Below are 15,901 nucleotides of genomic sequence, written 5' to 3'. Positions count from 1 at the left end.
CTCCTGACAGAGCTGGTGTAAATGAGTGGTTTGTCGGCCTCCTTGCTCGCACACGCTTTTTCAGTTCTGCACACACATTTTCTACGGGATTGAGGTTAGAGCTTTGTGATGGCCACTCCAATACATTATGCCACAACTTTGGAAGTATGCTTGGGGTCATTGTCCATTTGGAAGACCCATTTGCGATCAAGCTTTAACTTCCTGACTGATATCTTGAGATGTTGCTTCAATATATCCACATTTTTCCTACCTTATGATGCCATCCATTTTGTGAAGTGCACCAGTCCCTCCTGCGGCAAAGCAACCCCACAACATGATGCTGCCACCCCTGTGCTTCATGGTTGGGATGGTGCTCTTCAGCTTGCAAGCATCCACCTTTTCCCTCCAAACATAACGATGGTCATTATGGCTGAACAGTTCTATTTTTGTTTCAGACCAGAGGACATTTCTCCAAAAAGTACAATCTTTGTCCCCATGTGCAGTTCAAACAGTAGTCTGGCTTTTTATTTGTGGTTATTGGAGCAATGTTTTCTTCCTTGCTGAGCGGCCTTTCGGGTTATGTCTGCTTATAATAAGCACGAGGAGTGAGCTCAGGTCTGCTACCTGGCTTAGCTCCACACCTCATGTGCCTCCTCCCAAAACATTTGGGGCAGCCTCCCGTACCTGTCGCAATGCCGTGCTGCCTCCTCATATCACCGCCGCTCAGCTTTCGCTGCCTCCAGCTCTGTTTTGGGGCGGCGATATTCCCCAGCCTGTGCCCAGGGTCCCTCTCCGTTCAGTATCTCCTCCCATGTCCAGGAGTCCTGTGATGCCAGCCGCTGTTGTTGCTGCTGCTGCTGTCGTCGCTGTCTTTTACCACACCGCTTGGTCCTTGGTTGGTGGGTGATTCTATAAGGGATTTCCTCTTCCGAAGAGGAGAGGCGAAAAGGATCAGAGGACCAATATGCGGCGTGGTAAGTGTCCATGGTTCTTTTAATACGTAAATGTACACATGAACAACTGAATACAAAAACAAGAAACGTGAAAACCCCAAACAGTCCTATCTGGTGCAAACACAGAGACAGGAACAATCATCCACAAACACACAGTGAAACCCAGGCTACCTAAGTATGATTCTCAATCAGAGACAACTAATGACACCTGCCTCTGATTGAGAACCATACTAGGCCGAAACATAGAAATACCCAAATCATAGAAAAACAAACAAAGACTGCCCACCCCAACTCACGCCCTGACCATACTAAATAATGACAAAACAAAGGAAATAAAGATCAGAACGTGACACTTCTAAATCCATGACATCATTTTCTGGAATTTTCCAAGCTGTTTAAAGGCCCAGGCAACTTAGTGTATGTAAACTTCTGACCCACTAGAATTGTGACACAGTGAATTATAAGTAAAATAATCTGTCTGTTAACAATTGTTGGAAAAAATACTTATGTCATGCACAAAGTAGGTTAGACATTGTTAGGTTAGATTACTCGTTGGATATTACTGCATGGTCGGAACTAGAAGCACAAGCATTTCGCTACAATCACATTAACATCTGCTAACCACGTGCATGTGACATTTGATTTGATTTGAAGTAGATGTCCTAACCGACTTGCCAAAACTATAGTTTGTTAACAAGAAATTTGCGGGGTGGTTGAAAAACTAGTTTTAATGACTCCAACCTACGTGCATGTTAACTTCCGACTTCAATTGTATGAGACGAGTAACACAAAATATGTAAACTATATTAGTGACTAGTGTTCCATTATTAAAGTGGCCAGTGTTTTCAAGTCAGTGTAAATGGGGCAGCAGCCTCTAATGTGCTAGTGATGGCTATTTAACAGTCTGATGCACCTTGTCATGAGGTTGGCCTGGGGGTAGGTTTATGACAGTCATAAATACCTCTTCCCCCCTTTTTCCTCTCTCTACCCTACTGAGGTTACATTTGCAAAACCCTTGGTTAACACAGAGATTCTGGGAACGTCAGAAGGTGGGGGGGAGAAAAAAGTATTTAGTCAGCCACCAATTGTGCAAGTTCTCCCACTTAAAAAGATGAGAGAGGCCTGTCATTTTCATCATAGGTACACTTCAACTATGACAGACAAAATGAGAATAAAAATCCAGAAAATCACATTGTTTTCATTAAATTCATTAAAAATCCTACAATCTCTCACTCGACGTCAACAAAACAGCGATGATCGTGGACTTCAGGAAACAGCAAAGGGAGCACCCCCTATCAACATCAATGGGACAGCAGTGGAGGTGGAAAGTCTTAAGTTCCTCAGCGTACACATCACTGACAAACTGAAATGCTCCACCCACACAGACAGTGCGGTGAAGAATGTACAACAACATCTCTTCAACCTCAGGAGGCTGAAGAAATGTGGCTTGTCACCCAAAACCCTCAATTTGTTTTTACAGACGCCCAATTGAGAGCATCCTGTTGGGTTGTATCACCACCTGGTAAGGCAACTGCACCGCCCACAACCCCAAGGCTCTCCAGGGTGTGGTGCGGTCTGCACAACGCATCACTGGAGGCAAATTACCTGCCCTCCAGGACATCTACAGCACCCGATGTCACAGGAAGGCCAAAAAGATCATCAAGGACAACAACCACCCGAGTCACTGCCTGTTCACCCCGCTACAATCCAGAAGGCGAGGTCAGTTCAGGTGCATCAAAGCTGGGACCGAGAGACTGAAAAATAGCTTCTATCTCAAGGCCATCAGACTGTTAAAATGAATACATTTGCTTACAGGATCCAGCTCTCTGAAACGGGGATATGCTACCAAGTATCTTGTTAGGCCTGTCCTGCACCTTAGTATCATCAGAGTTGATGAAGGCTTGCCTTGCTTGGAATGCAAGGTCCAGGAGCTGGGAAACATCCTTTTGGTTGGGTCTGGCCTTGGTTTTGTACATCTCCTGTGTAGTTGTACAATGTCTCGCCTGGTTCTGTAGGCTCTCAGTAGTTTCTGATGCCAGAACACATAACAAACCTGACCAGTTAACATTTTAAAATGTAGACTGAAATTAAGACCAATGTTTCCGCTGGAACTACCCCCCCATTCTTATCATTCCACAGGAAACGGTGAAGACTAAATAGTCACTTTGTTTCTAGTACCCCGTTTAGAGTAGTAGTAGTAGGTGGCGAATCGCATCTCTGCATGTCTGGCAGACATATCAGTGTGGATGACGGATCACCACCTCAAGCTGAACCTCGGCAAGACGGAGCTGCTCTTCCTCCCGGGGAAGGACTGCCCGTTCCATGATCTCGCCATCACGGTTGACAACTCCATTGTGTCCTCCTCCCAGAGCGCTAAGAACCTTGGCGTGATCCTGGACAACAAACACCCTGTCGTTCTCAAACAACATCAAGGCGGTGGCCCGTTCCTGTAGGTTCATGCTCTACAACATCCGCAGAGTACGACCCTGCCTCACACAGGAAGCGGCGCAGGTCCTAATCCAGGCACTTGTCATCTCCCGTCTGGATTACTGCAACTCGCTGTTGGCTGGGCTCCCTGCCTGTGCCATTAAACCCCTACAACTCATCCAGAACACCGCAGCCCGTCTGGTGTTCAACCTTCCCAAGTTCTCTCACGTCACCCCGCTCCTCCGTTCTCTCCACTGGCTTCCAGTTGAAGCTCGCATCCGCTACAAGACCACGGTGCTTGCCTACGGAGCTGTGATGGGAACGGCACCTCAGTACCTCCAGGCTCTGATCAGGCCCTACACCCAAACAAGGGCACTGCGTTCATCCACCTCTGGCCTGCTCGCCTCCCTACCACTGAGGAAGTACAGCTCCCGCTCAGCCCAGTCAAAACTGTTCGCTGCTCTGGCCCCCCAATGGTGGAACAAACTCCCTCACGACGCCAGGACAGTGGAGTCAATCACCACCTTCCGGAGACACCTGAAACCCCACCTCTTTAAGGAATACCTAGGATAGGATAAGTAATCCCTCTCACCCCCCCCCTTTAAGATTTAGATGCACTATTGTAAAGTGACTGTTCCACTGGATGTCATAAGGTGAATGCACCAATTTGTAAGTCGCTCTGGATAAGAGCGTCTGCTAAATGACTTAAATGTAAAATGTAAATGTAAGTTGCATTTATATGGAAACACTGTCCACCATTTCAATTTGTGTACTTACCACCCAACTGTTCAACCTCTGGGGTGCTGCATCTAGATTGTGGGGATCTCTCCAAGATCAGAGTTGAGGAGGTGGACTCGTCAGCCTCATCAGTGGACATCTCCTGGCTTCACTGAAAGCTAAGGCTTCATGGCCTCTTTCTTGAAGGGGTCGCTCCCTGCTTCTTTTTGGGGGTTGTCACATTTCTGAATCATTTTCAAAAGCTGCACAAAAGCTGCACACTGTTAGGAATCTTCACAGATTCCTAACAAACAACAAATTGTTTGTGTTATAAATCACATTTAACAAAATTGAATCTATAAATGAAATGATACAAGCAGACACATGTTGTCCTGATGTATCTGGATAAAGCACATGCCTCCTATTTTGAGTGTCAGATGTTTGCACTTTGTCTGCCAGGTATCCAACAGCGCTGCGTTTGGAAACGTGTTGAATACCTGAGTAGTGACTTACCCACTCAGCTCCACTGCTTGCAGATCTGTCCCGCACAGTTGGGTAGTACTTTATGAGATGCTTCGCCATTACAGTGAGTTCATGGCTGCATAGATACTGGAAGTCATCCCCTGCCGTTCTCTTAATGGAAATCATGCTTGTGACTATATTCCTGACTACTCGACAGCGAAGCTCTTTGGAAAGGATAGTCTCCTTGTCCAGCACACTGTTTTTCAAAAAAAGGTGCTTCTTGATTGCTCCAACTCTGTGTCTGTGTATAGGGCATACTGTGGGCTGACAAGCTGTACAGTTCTGGTGGCACCATGTTGGTCTCTTGGGTTTGGAGAGGGGTGGGGGGGGTGGAGGGGATAGGGGGTGGAGAGCAGAGGGCAACTGATTAATCGGCAGGGCCGATTTCAAGTTTTCATAACAATCGGTAATCTGCATTTTTGGATGCTGATTATGGCCTATTACACTGCACTCAATAGGCAGACTGCGTGGCAGGCTGACCACCTGTTACGCCTGTGCAGCAAGGAGCCAAGGTAAGTTGATAGCTAGCATTAAACTTATCTTCCAAAAAACAATCAATCTTAACATAATCACTCGTTACCTACACATGGTTTATGATATTACTAGTTTAACTAGCTTGTCCTGCGCTGCAAATAATCAATGCGGTGCCTGTTAATTTATCATCGAATCACAGCCTACTTCGCCAAACGGGTGATCATTTAACAAGCACTTTTATGAAAAAAGCACTATCGTTGCGCCAATGTACCTAACCATAAACATGAATGCCGTTCTTAAAATCAATACACAAGTATATATTTTTTAAACCTGCATATTTAGCTAAAAGTATCAAGGCACAAGGCGAGACCCAAATTCAGACACAGGAGGCAGATGGTATGAGTCTTACAATGTTAATTAATCCAAAGGGGTAGGCAAAAGAATAGTCGCAGACAGGCAAAAAGGTCAAAACCAGATCAGAGTCCAGGAGATACAGAGTGGCAGATAGGCTCGTGGTCAAGGCAGGCAGAATGGTCAGGCATGCAGGTACAAAGTCCAGAAACAGGCAAGAGTCAAAAGCGGGAGGACTAAAAAAAGGAGATTGCAAAAAGCAGGAGAAGAGGAAAAACGCTGGTTGACTTGGAAACATACAAGACAAACTGACACAGAGAGACAGGAAACACAGGGATAAATACACTGGGAAAACAAGATAAACTGACACAGAAAGACAGGAAACACAGGGATAAATACACTGGGGAAAACAAGTGACACCTGGAGGGGGTGGAGACAATAACAATGACAGGTGTGACAAAAAGCAATTCATGTTAGCAGGCAATATTAACTAGGGAAATTGTGTCACTTCTCTTGCGTTCTGTGCAAGCAGTCAGGGTATATGCAGCAGTTTGGGCCGCCTGGCTCATTGCGAACTGTGTGAAGACCATGTCTTCCTAACAAAGACCATAATTAATTTGCCAGAATTTTACATAATTGTGTCATAACATTGAAGGTTGTGCAATGTAACAGCAATATTTAGACTTATGGATGCCGGTTCTCATCCTTCTAGACCTATCGGCTGCCTTCGATACTGTGAACCATCAGATCCTCCTCTCCACCCTCTCCGAGTTGGGCATCTCCGGCGCGGCCCACGCTTGGATTGCGTCCTACCTGACAGGTCGCTCCTACCAGGTGGTGTGGCGAGAATCTGTCTCCTCACCATGCGCTCTCACCACTGGTGTCCCCCAGGGCTCTGTTCTAGGCCCTCTCCTATTCTCGCTATACACCAAGTCACTTGGCTCTGTCATAACCTCACATGGTCTCTCCTATCATTGCTATGCAGACGACACACAATTAATCTTCTCCTTTCCCCCTTCTGATGACCAGGTGGCGAATCGCATCTCTGCATGTCTGGCAGACATATCAGTGTGGATGACGGATCACCACCTCAAGCTGAACTTCGGCAAGACGGAGCTGCTCTTCCTCCCGGGGAAGGACTGCCCGTTCCATGATCTCGCCATCACGGTTGACAACTCCATTGTGTCCTCCTCCCAGAGCGCTAAGAACCTTGGCGTGATTCTGGACAACACCCTGTCGTTCTCAACTAACATCAAGGCGGTGGCCCGTTCCTGTAGGTTCATGCTCTACAACATCCGCAGAGTACGACCCTGCCTCACACAGGAAGCGGCGCAGGTCCTAATCCAGGCACTTGTCATCTCCCGTCTGGATTACTGCAACTCGCTGTTGGCTGGGCTCCCTGCCTGTGCCATTAAACCCCTACAACTCATCCAGAACACCGCAGCCCGTCTAGTGTTCAACCTTCCCAAGTTCTCTCACGTCACCCCGCTCCTCCGCTCTCTCCACTGGCTTCCAGTTGAAGCTCGCATCCGCTACAAGACCATGGTGCTTGCCTACGGAGCTGTGAGGGGAACGGCACCTCAGTACCTCCAGGCTCTGATCAGGCCCTACACCCAAATAAGGGCACTGCGTTCATCCACCTCTGGCCTGCTCGCCTCCCTACCACTGAGGAAGTACAGTTCCCGCTCAGCCCAGGCAAAACTGTTCGCTGCTCTGGCTCCCCAATGGTGGAACAAACTCCCTCACGACGCCAGGACAGCGGAGTCAATCACCACCTTCCGGAGACACCTGAAACCCCACCTCTTTAAGGAATACCTAGGATAGGATAAAATAATCCTTCTCACCCCCCTTAAAATATTTAGATGCACTATTGTAAAGTGGTTGTTCCACTGGATGTCATAAGGTGAATGCACCAATTTGTAAGTCGCTCTGGATAAGAGCGTCTGCTAAATGACTTAAATGTTATGTATGTTAATGGTTCCATATTTCACTGAAATAAAACGTTTTGTTTCCAAATTATAGTTTCCGAATTTGACCATATTAATGACCTATGGCTCGTATTTCTGTGTGTTTATTATATTATAATTAAGTCTATGATATGATAATTGATAGAACAGTCTGACTGAGCGGTAGGCAGCAACAGGCTTGTAAACATTCAGTCAAACAGCACTTTCCTGCATTTGCCAGGAGCTCTTCGCAATGCTTGAAGCACAGCTCTGTTTATGACTTCAAGCCTGTCAACTCCCGAGATTAGGCTGGCAATACTATAGTGCCTATAAGAACATCCAATAGTCAAAGGTATATGAAATGCAAATGGTAAAGAGAGAAATAGTCCTATAATTCCTATAAAAACTACAACCTAAAACTTCTTAACTGGGAATATTGAAGACTCGTGTTCTGAGCAAGGAATTTAAACGTTTTCTTTTTTTACATGGCACATAGTGCACTTTTACTTTCTTCTCCAACACATTTACTTTCTTCTCCAACACTGTGTTTTTGCATTATTTTAACCAAATTGAACATGTTTCATTATTTATTCGAGACCAAATGGATTTTTATTTATGTATTATAATAACTTAGAATAAAATAATAACAATTCATTCAGTACTGTAATTGTCATTATTACAAATATACAGTGGATGCTTATATTAGCAGCTGAAAAACATATTTAACCACATGGTAAATAGTTAAGTAATTAGCAACTAGTTTATAGATGCAAAGTGTCATGTTGATATAGGTTATGAGACATTAGTATACTGTCTTCCCTTTCCAGTTAATGCAGGAATGATTTACCAAGCTAGCTAATGTTAGCTAACAAAATTAGACTATCACCACCAGTATATCACTAACATTGACGTTAATTACTTTAAACCAAAAGATAGCTTGCACTAATGAAACTAACATTAATGTCTAATTGTCACCCATATTAAAAATATTAGTTACATTAATCTTTGCTTGACTAGATACGGTCATTTAGCTTCGCCGTCTTTGGCGCCCTTTCTATTTATTTTCTATTGCCAACAGAAAGGGCGCCATAGACGGGGAAGCTAAATAATCGACGGTGTCAGTCATTAGGGCACATTTACACCTTAACACTATTTCTGACAATAAAGCATTGTCAATCTAACCAAAGTTCAAGTGTTTTCAACGAATGTCCGTTCTTGCAGTTATTAACTGCTAACAGTCCATGTTGCCTAGTTAAAATCAGCATGCTAACTTGGTTTGCCAACATTCCAATGCAAATTAACGTTTACATTTTGTATTTATTTCACCTTTATTTAACCAGGTAGGCTAGTTGAGAACAAGTTCTCATTTGCAACTGTGACCTGGTCAAGATAAAACAAAGCACTTCGACACATACAACACAGTTACACATGGAATAAACAAACATACAATCAATAATACAGTAGAAAAATCTATATACAGCATGTGCAAATGAGCTAGGATAAGAGAGGTAAAGACAATAAATAGGCCATGGTGGTTTGTAATTACAATATAGCATTTACATTTACATTTAAGTCATTTAGCAGACGCTCTTATCCAGAGCGACTTACAAATTGGTGCATTCACCTTATGACATCCAGTAGAACAGTCACTTTACAATAGTAAATCTTAAAGGGGGGGGGTGAGAAGGATTACTTATCCTATCCTAGGTATTCCTTAAAGAGGTGGGGTTTCAGGTGTCTCCGGAAGGTGGTGATTGACTCCGCTGTCCTGGCGTCGTGAGGGAGTTTGTTCCACCATTGGGGGGCCAGAGCAGCGAACAGTTTTGACTGGGCTGAGCGGGAACTGTACTTCCTCAGTGGTAGGGAGGCGAGCAGGCCAGAGGTGGATGAACGCAGTGCCCTTGTTTGGGTGTAGGGCCTGATCAGAGCCTGGAGGTACTGAGGTGCCGTTCCCCTCACAGCTCCGTAGGCAAGCACCATGGTCTTGTAGCGGATGCGAGCTTCAACTGGAAGCCAGTGGAGAGAGCGGAGGAGCGGGGTGAAGTGAGAGAACTTGGGAAGGTTGAACACCAGACGGGCTGCGGCGTTCTGGATGAGTTGTAGGGGTTTAATGGCACAGGCAGGGAGCCCAGCCAACAGCGAGTTTCAGTAATCCAGACGGGAGATGACAAGTGCCTGGATTAGGACCTGCACCGCTTCCTGTGTGAGGCAGGGTCGTACTCTGCGGATGTTGTAGAGCATGAACCTACAGGAACGGGCCACCGCCTTGATGTTAGTTGAGAACGACAGGGTGTTGTCCAGGATCACGCCAAGGTTCTTAGCGCTCTGGGAGGAGGACACAATGGAGTTGTCAACCGTGATGGCGAGATCATGGAACGGGCAGTCCTTCCCCGGGAGGAAGAGCAGCTCCGTCTTGCCGAGGTTCAGCTTGAGGTGGTGATCCGTCATCCACACTGATATGTCTGCCAGACATGCAGAGATGCGATTCGCCACCTGGTCATCAGAAGGGGGAAAGGAGAAGATTAATTGTGTGTCGTCTGCATAGCAATGATAGGAGAGACCATGTGAGGTTATGACAGAGCCAAGTGACTTGGTGTATAGCGAGAATAGGAGAGGGCCTAGAACAGAGCCCTGGGGGACACCAGTGGTGAGAGCGCGTGGTGAAGAGACAGATTCTTGCCACGCCACCTGGTAGGAGCGACCTGTCAGGTAGGACGCAATCCAAGCGTGGGCCGCACCGGAGATGCCCAACTCGGAGAGGGTGGAGAGGAGGATCTGATGGTTCACAGTATCGAAGGCAGCCGATAGGTCTAGAAGGATGAGAGCAGAGGAGAGAGAGTTAGCTTTAGCAGTGCGGAGCGCCTCCGTGATACAGAGAAGAGCAGTCTCAGTTGAATGACTAGTCTTGAAACCTGACTGATTTGGATCAAGAAGGTCATTCAGAGAGAGATAGCGGGAGAGCTGGCCAAGGACGGCACGTTCAAGAGTTTTGGAGAGAAAAGAAAGAAGGGATACTGGTCTGTAGTTATTGACATCGGAGGGATCGAGTGTAGGTTTTTTCAGAAGGGGTGCAACTCTCGCTCTCTTGAAGACGGAAGGGACGTAGCCAGCGGTCAGGGATGAGTTGATGAGCGAGGTGAGGTAAGGGAGAAGGTCTCCGGAAATGGTCTGGAGAAGAGAGGAGGGGATAGGGTCAAGCGGGCAGGTTGTTGGGCGGCCGGCCGTCACAAGACGCGAGATTTCATCTGGAGAGAGAGGGGAGAAAGAGGTCAGAGCACAGGGTAGGGCAGTGTGAGCAGAACCAGCGGTGCCGTTTGACTTAGCAAACGAGGATCGGATGTCGTCGACCTTCTTTTCAAAATGGTTGACGAAGTCATCTGCAGAGAGGGAGGAGGGGGGGGGGATTCAGGAGGGAGGAGAAGGTGGCAAAGAGCTTCCTAGGGTTAGAGGCAGATGCTTGGAATTTAGAGTGGTAGAAAATGGCTTTAGCAGCAGAGACAGAGGAGGAAAATGTAGAGAGGAGGGAGTGAAAGGATGCCAGGTCCGCAGGGAGGCAAATTTTCCTCCATTTCCGCTCGGCTGCCCGGAGCCCTGGAATGGTAGGATGTGCAGAAGATGTGCAAGTTGAGATACTGGGGTGCAAATGAGCAAGATAAATAAATACAGTATGGGGATGAGGTAGATTGGATGGGCTATTTACAGATGAGCTATGTACAGGTGGAGTGATCTGTGAGCTGCTCTGACAGCTGGTACTTAAAGCTAGTGAGGGAGGTAAGAATGTCCAGCTTCAGATATTTTTGCAGTTTGTTCCAGTCATTGGCAGCAGAGAACTGGAAGGAGAGGCGGCGAAAGTAAGAATTGGCTTTGGGTGTGACCAGTGAGATATACCTGCTGGAGCGCGTGCTATGGGTGGGTGATGCTATGGTGACCAGTGAGCTGACATAAGGCGGGCTTTACCTAGTAGAGACTTGTGGTCCTTCTGTAGCTCAGTTGGTAGAGCATGGCGCTTGTAACGCCAGGGTAGTGGGTTCGATCCCCGGGACCACCCATACGTAGAATGTATGCACACATGACTGTAAGTCGCTTTGGATAAAAGCGTCTGCTAAATGGCATATATTATATTATTATTATATATATTATTATATTACTTGTAGATGACCTGGAGCCAGTGGGTTTGGCGACAAGTATGAAGCGAGGGCCAGCCAACGAGATCATACAGGTCGCAGTGGTGGGTAGTTATGGGGCTTTGGTGACAAAATGGCACTGTGATAGACTGCATCCAATTTGTTGAGTAGAGTGTTGGAAGCTATTTTGTAAATGACATCGCCAAAGTTGAGGATCGGTAGGATGGTCAGTTTTACGAGGGTATGTTTGGCAGTATGAGTGAAGGATGCTATGATGCGAAATAGGAAGACGATTCTAGATTTAACTTTGGATTGGAGATGTTTGATATGGGTCTGGAAGGAGAGTTTACAGTCTAACCAGACACCTAAGTATTTGTAGTTGTCCACGTATTCTAAGTCAGAGCCGTCCAGAGTAGTGATGTTGGACAGGCGGGTAGGTGCAGGTAGCGATCGGTTGAAGAGCATGCATTTAGTTTTACTTGTATTTAAGAGCAAATGGAGGCCACGGAAGGAGAGTTGTATGGCATTGAAGCTTGCCTGGAGGGTTGTTAACACAGTGTCCAAAGAAGGGCCGGAAGTAAACAGAATGGTGTCGTCTGCGTAGAGGTGGATCAGGGACTCACCAGCAGCAAGAGCGACCTCATTGATGTATACAGAGAAGAGAGTCGGTCCAAGAATTGAACCCTGTGGCACCCCCATAGAGACTGCCAGAGGTCCGGACAGCAGACCCTCTGATTTGACACACTGAACTCTATCAGAGAAGTAGTTGGTGAACCAGGCGAGGCAATCATTTGAGAAACCAAGGCTGTCGAGTCTGCCGATGAGGATGTGGTGGTTGACAGAGACGAAAGCCTTGGCCAGATCAATGAATACGGCTGCACAGTAATGTTTCTTATCAATGGCGGTTAAGATATCGTTTAGGACCTTGAGCGTGGCTGAGGTGCACCCATGACCAGCTCTGAAACCAGATTGCATAGCAGAGAAGGTATGGTGAGATTCGAAATGGTCGGTAATCTGTTTGTTGACTTGGCTTTCAAAGACCTTAGAAAGGCATGGTAGGATAGATATAGGTCTGTAGCAGTTTGGGTCAAGAGTGTCCCCCCCTTTGAAGAGGGGGATGACCGCAGCTGCTTTCCAATCTTTGGGAATCTCAGACGACACGAAAGAGAGGTTGAACAGGCTAGTAATAGGGGTGGCAACAATTTCGGCAGATCATTTTAGAAAGAAAGGGTCCAGATTGTCTAGCCCGGCTGATTTGTAGGGGTCCAGATTTTTCAGCTCTTTCAGAACATCAGCTGAATGGATTTGGGAGCAGGAGAATTGGGGAAGGCTTGGGCGAGTTGCTGTTGGGGGTGCAGTGCTGTTGACCGGGGTAGGAGTAGCCAGGTGGAAAGCATGGCCAGCCGTAGAAAAATGCTTATTGAAATTCTCAATTATGGTGGATTTATCAGTGGTGACAGTGTTTCCTATCTTCAGTGCAGTGTGCAGCTGGGAGGCGGTGTTCTTATTCTCCATGGACTTTACAGTGTCCCAGAACTTTTTTGAGTTAGTGTTGCAGGAAGCAAATTTCTGCTTGAAAAAGCTAGCCTTGGCTTTTCTAACTGCCTGTGTATAACGGTTTCTAGCTTCCCTGAACAGCTGCATATCACGGGGGCTGTTCGATGCTAATGCAGAACGCCATAGGATGTTTTTGTGTTGGTTAAGGGCAGTCAGGTCTGGGGAGAACCAAGGGCTGTATCTGTTCCTGGTTCTAAATTTCTTGAATGGGGCATGTTTATTTAAGATGGTTAGGAAGGCATTTAAAAAAAATATCCAGGCATCCTCTACTGATGGGATGAGATCAATATCCTTCCAGGATACCCCGGCCAGGTCGATTAGAAAGGCCTGCTCGCTGAAGTGTTTCAGGGAGCGTTTTACAGTGATGAGTGGAGGTCGTTTGACCGCTGACCCATTACGGATGCAGGCAATGAGGCAGTGATCGCTGAGATCTTGGTTGAAGACAGCAGAGGTGTATTTGTAAGTCGCTCTGGATAAGAGCGTCTGCTAAATGACTTAAATGTAAAATGTAATGTAATGTATTTAGAGGGGAAGTTGGTTAGGATGATATCTATGAGGGTGCCCGTGAGGGTGCCCGTGTTTAAGGCTTTGGGGGGGTACCTGGTAGGTTCATTGATAATTTGTGTAAGATTGAGGGCATCAAGTTTAGATTGTAGGATGGCTGGGGTGTTAAGCATGTTCCGGTTTAGGTCGCCTAGCAGCACGAGCTCTGAAGATAGATGGGGGCAATCAGTTCAAATATGGTGTCCAGAGCACAGCTGGGGGCAGAGGGTGGTCTATAGCAGGCGGCAACGGTGAGAGACTTGTTTTTAGAGAGGTGGATTTTTAAAAGTAGAAGTTCAAATTGTTTGGGTACAGACCTGGATAGTAGGACAGAACTCTGCAGGCTATCTTTGCAGTAGATTGCAACACCGCCCCCTTTGGCAGTTCTATCTTGTCTGAAAATGTTGTAATTTGGAATTAAAATTTCAGAATTTTTGGTGGTCTTCCTAAGCCAGGATTCAGACACAGCTAGAACATCCGGGTTGGCAGAGTGTGCTAAAGCAGTGAATAGAACAAACTTAGGGAGGAGGCTTCTAATGTTAACATGCATGAAACCAAGGCTATTACGGTTACAGAAGTCATCAAAAGAGAGCGCCTGGGGAATAGGAGTGGAGCTAGGCACTGCAGGGCCTGGATTCACCTCTACATCGCCAGAGGAACATAGGAGGAGAAGAATAAGGGTACGGCTAAAAGCAATAAGAATTGGTCGTCTAGAACGTCTGGAACAGAGAGTAAAAGGAGGTTTCTGGGGGCGATAAAATAGCATCAAGGTATAATGTACAGACAAAGGTATGGTAGGATGTGAATACAGTGGAGGTAAACCTAGGTATTGAGTGATGAAGAGAGAGATATTGTCTCTAGAAACATCATTGAAACCAGGAGATGTCATTGCATGTGTGGGTGGTGGAACTAATAAATTGGATAAGGTATAGTGAGCAGGGCTCTACAGTGAAATAAGCCAATAAACACTAACCAGAACAGCAATGGACAAGACATATTGACATTAAGGAGAGGCATCCTTAGTCGAGTGATCAAAAGGGTCCAGTGAGTGGAGTGGTTGGTTTGGAGGTCACGGCGATTTAGACAGCTAGCCAGGACATCGGTAGCAAGCTAGCATAGGATGGAGGTCTGTTGTGTTAGAGGAAATTATAGTTGAAATTATTAATTATGTATACATTATTGATTAGAACCATTTATTCTAATACTATTATGTTATGATATGAAAAGTATGAGTTTTTGGTTGAGCTGTTACTGAAAATGTAAGCAGAACGGATTAATTGTCTGTGCCTCTTGGGAAGTTTAAGGAGGAGGAATGAGAGCTTTTCAGACAGATAAGAATGTTTTGGTTGGATTCCATTAGTGGAGAGAAGTATATCTTTTAGACAGGTTGGAATGTAGTTTTATGAGGGGAGTAAAAAATCTCTAGGACTGAATACTACGCTATTGTAAGGATGGGAGAGGGTGTGAAACTGATGATGTCATTTTATGTTCTCTTTCTTTAAAATGTAATGTTCTTTGTATTTTGGGTCAGTACTCTCTTGTAATAAACGCTGTTACTTTTGGCTTTTAAGACTGGTCTCAATCTACTTCATGCATAATTAATGAACTTACAATTCATTAATGAATTAGAAATGAGTGCGAATTGGTTTTGGCAATAAAACATAAAGGAATTTAGAATTCCTCTATCAGTTGTTAGCCACCTCTTGCGTTCCGTCAGTAGATTAGTGGGGTTCCGTGTGGTAGAGGGGATTAGTCCAAATCACACAACAACAACAAAAATAAAAACAATAGATATAGTTATAGAGGCCCAAGAAGAAACATAATAATAATAATAAAAATAAATAAATTGTCCAATTGTCTATTCTGAGAGCAGCTGGTAAAACAGCTAACGGTTAGCAGGCCGCAGATGGGCGTTCTGGTAACGTCGCGACGGAGGAGCCAGCCGGATCTCCTTCGGGTAGATAACGTCGGCAGTCCAGTTGTGAAGGACCGGTGGGGCTCCGCGTAGGCAGTAAAACGGGTCCGGATAGGTGACTGCAGCCCAGGAGTGATTGACGGAGCTCAGGAGTGATTGACGGAGCTGGCTAGCTCCGGAGTAGTTGATGTTTGCTCCGGAATCGACGAGAGCAGATAGACACACAGATAGCAGCTAGCTAGCTGTGAGATCCGGGAATGAATGTCCAGAGAGCAGTTGAAAGACATGGACATGGAGAGAAAAATTGGTCCGGTATGTTCCGGTATGTTCCGTTCCGAGCCGCGCTGCGCCGTACAAAACTGGCGATAGATTTTCGAGCTAAAGGATAGCTGA

The sequence above is a fragment of the Oncorhynchus gorbuscha genome, linkage group LG24 (assembly GCF_021184085.1).
Source record: "Oncorhynchus gorbuscha isolate QuinsamMale2020 ecotype Even-year linkage group LG24, OgorEven_v1.0, whole genome shotgun sequence".
NCBI lineage: Eukaryota > Metazoa > Chordata > Actinopteri > Salmoniformes > Salmonidae > Oncorhynchus > Oncorhynchus gorbuscha.
The sequence above is the reverse complement of the archived record's forward strand: the minus strand, read 5'-3'. Positions refer to the sequence as shown.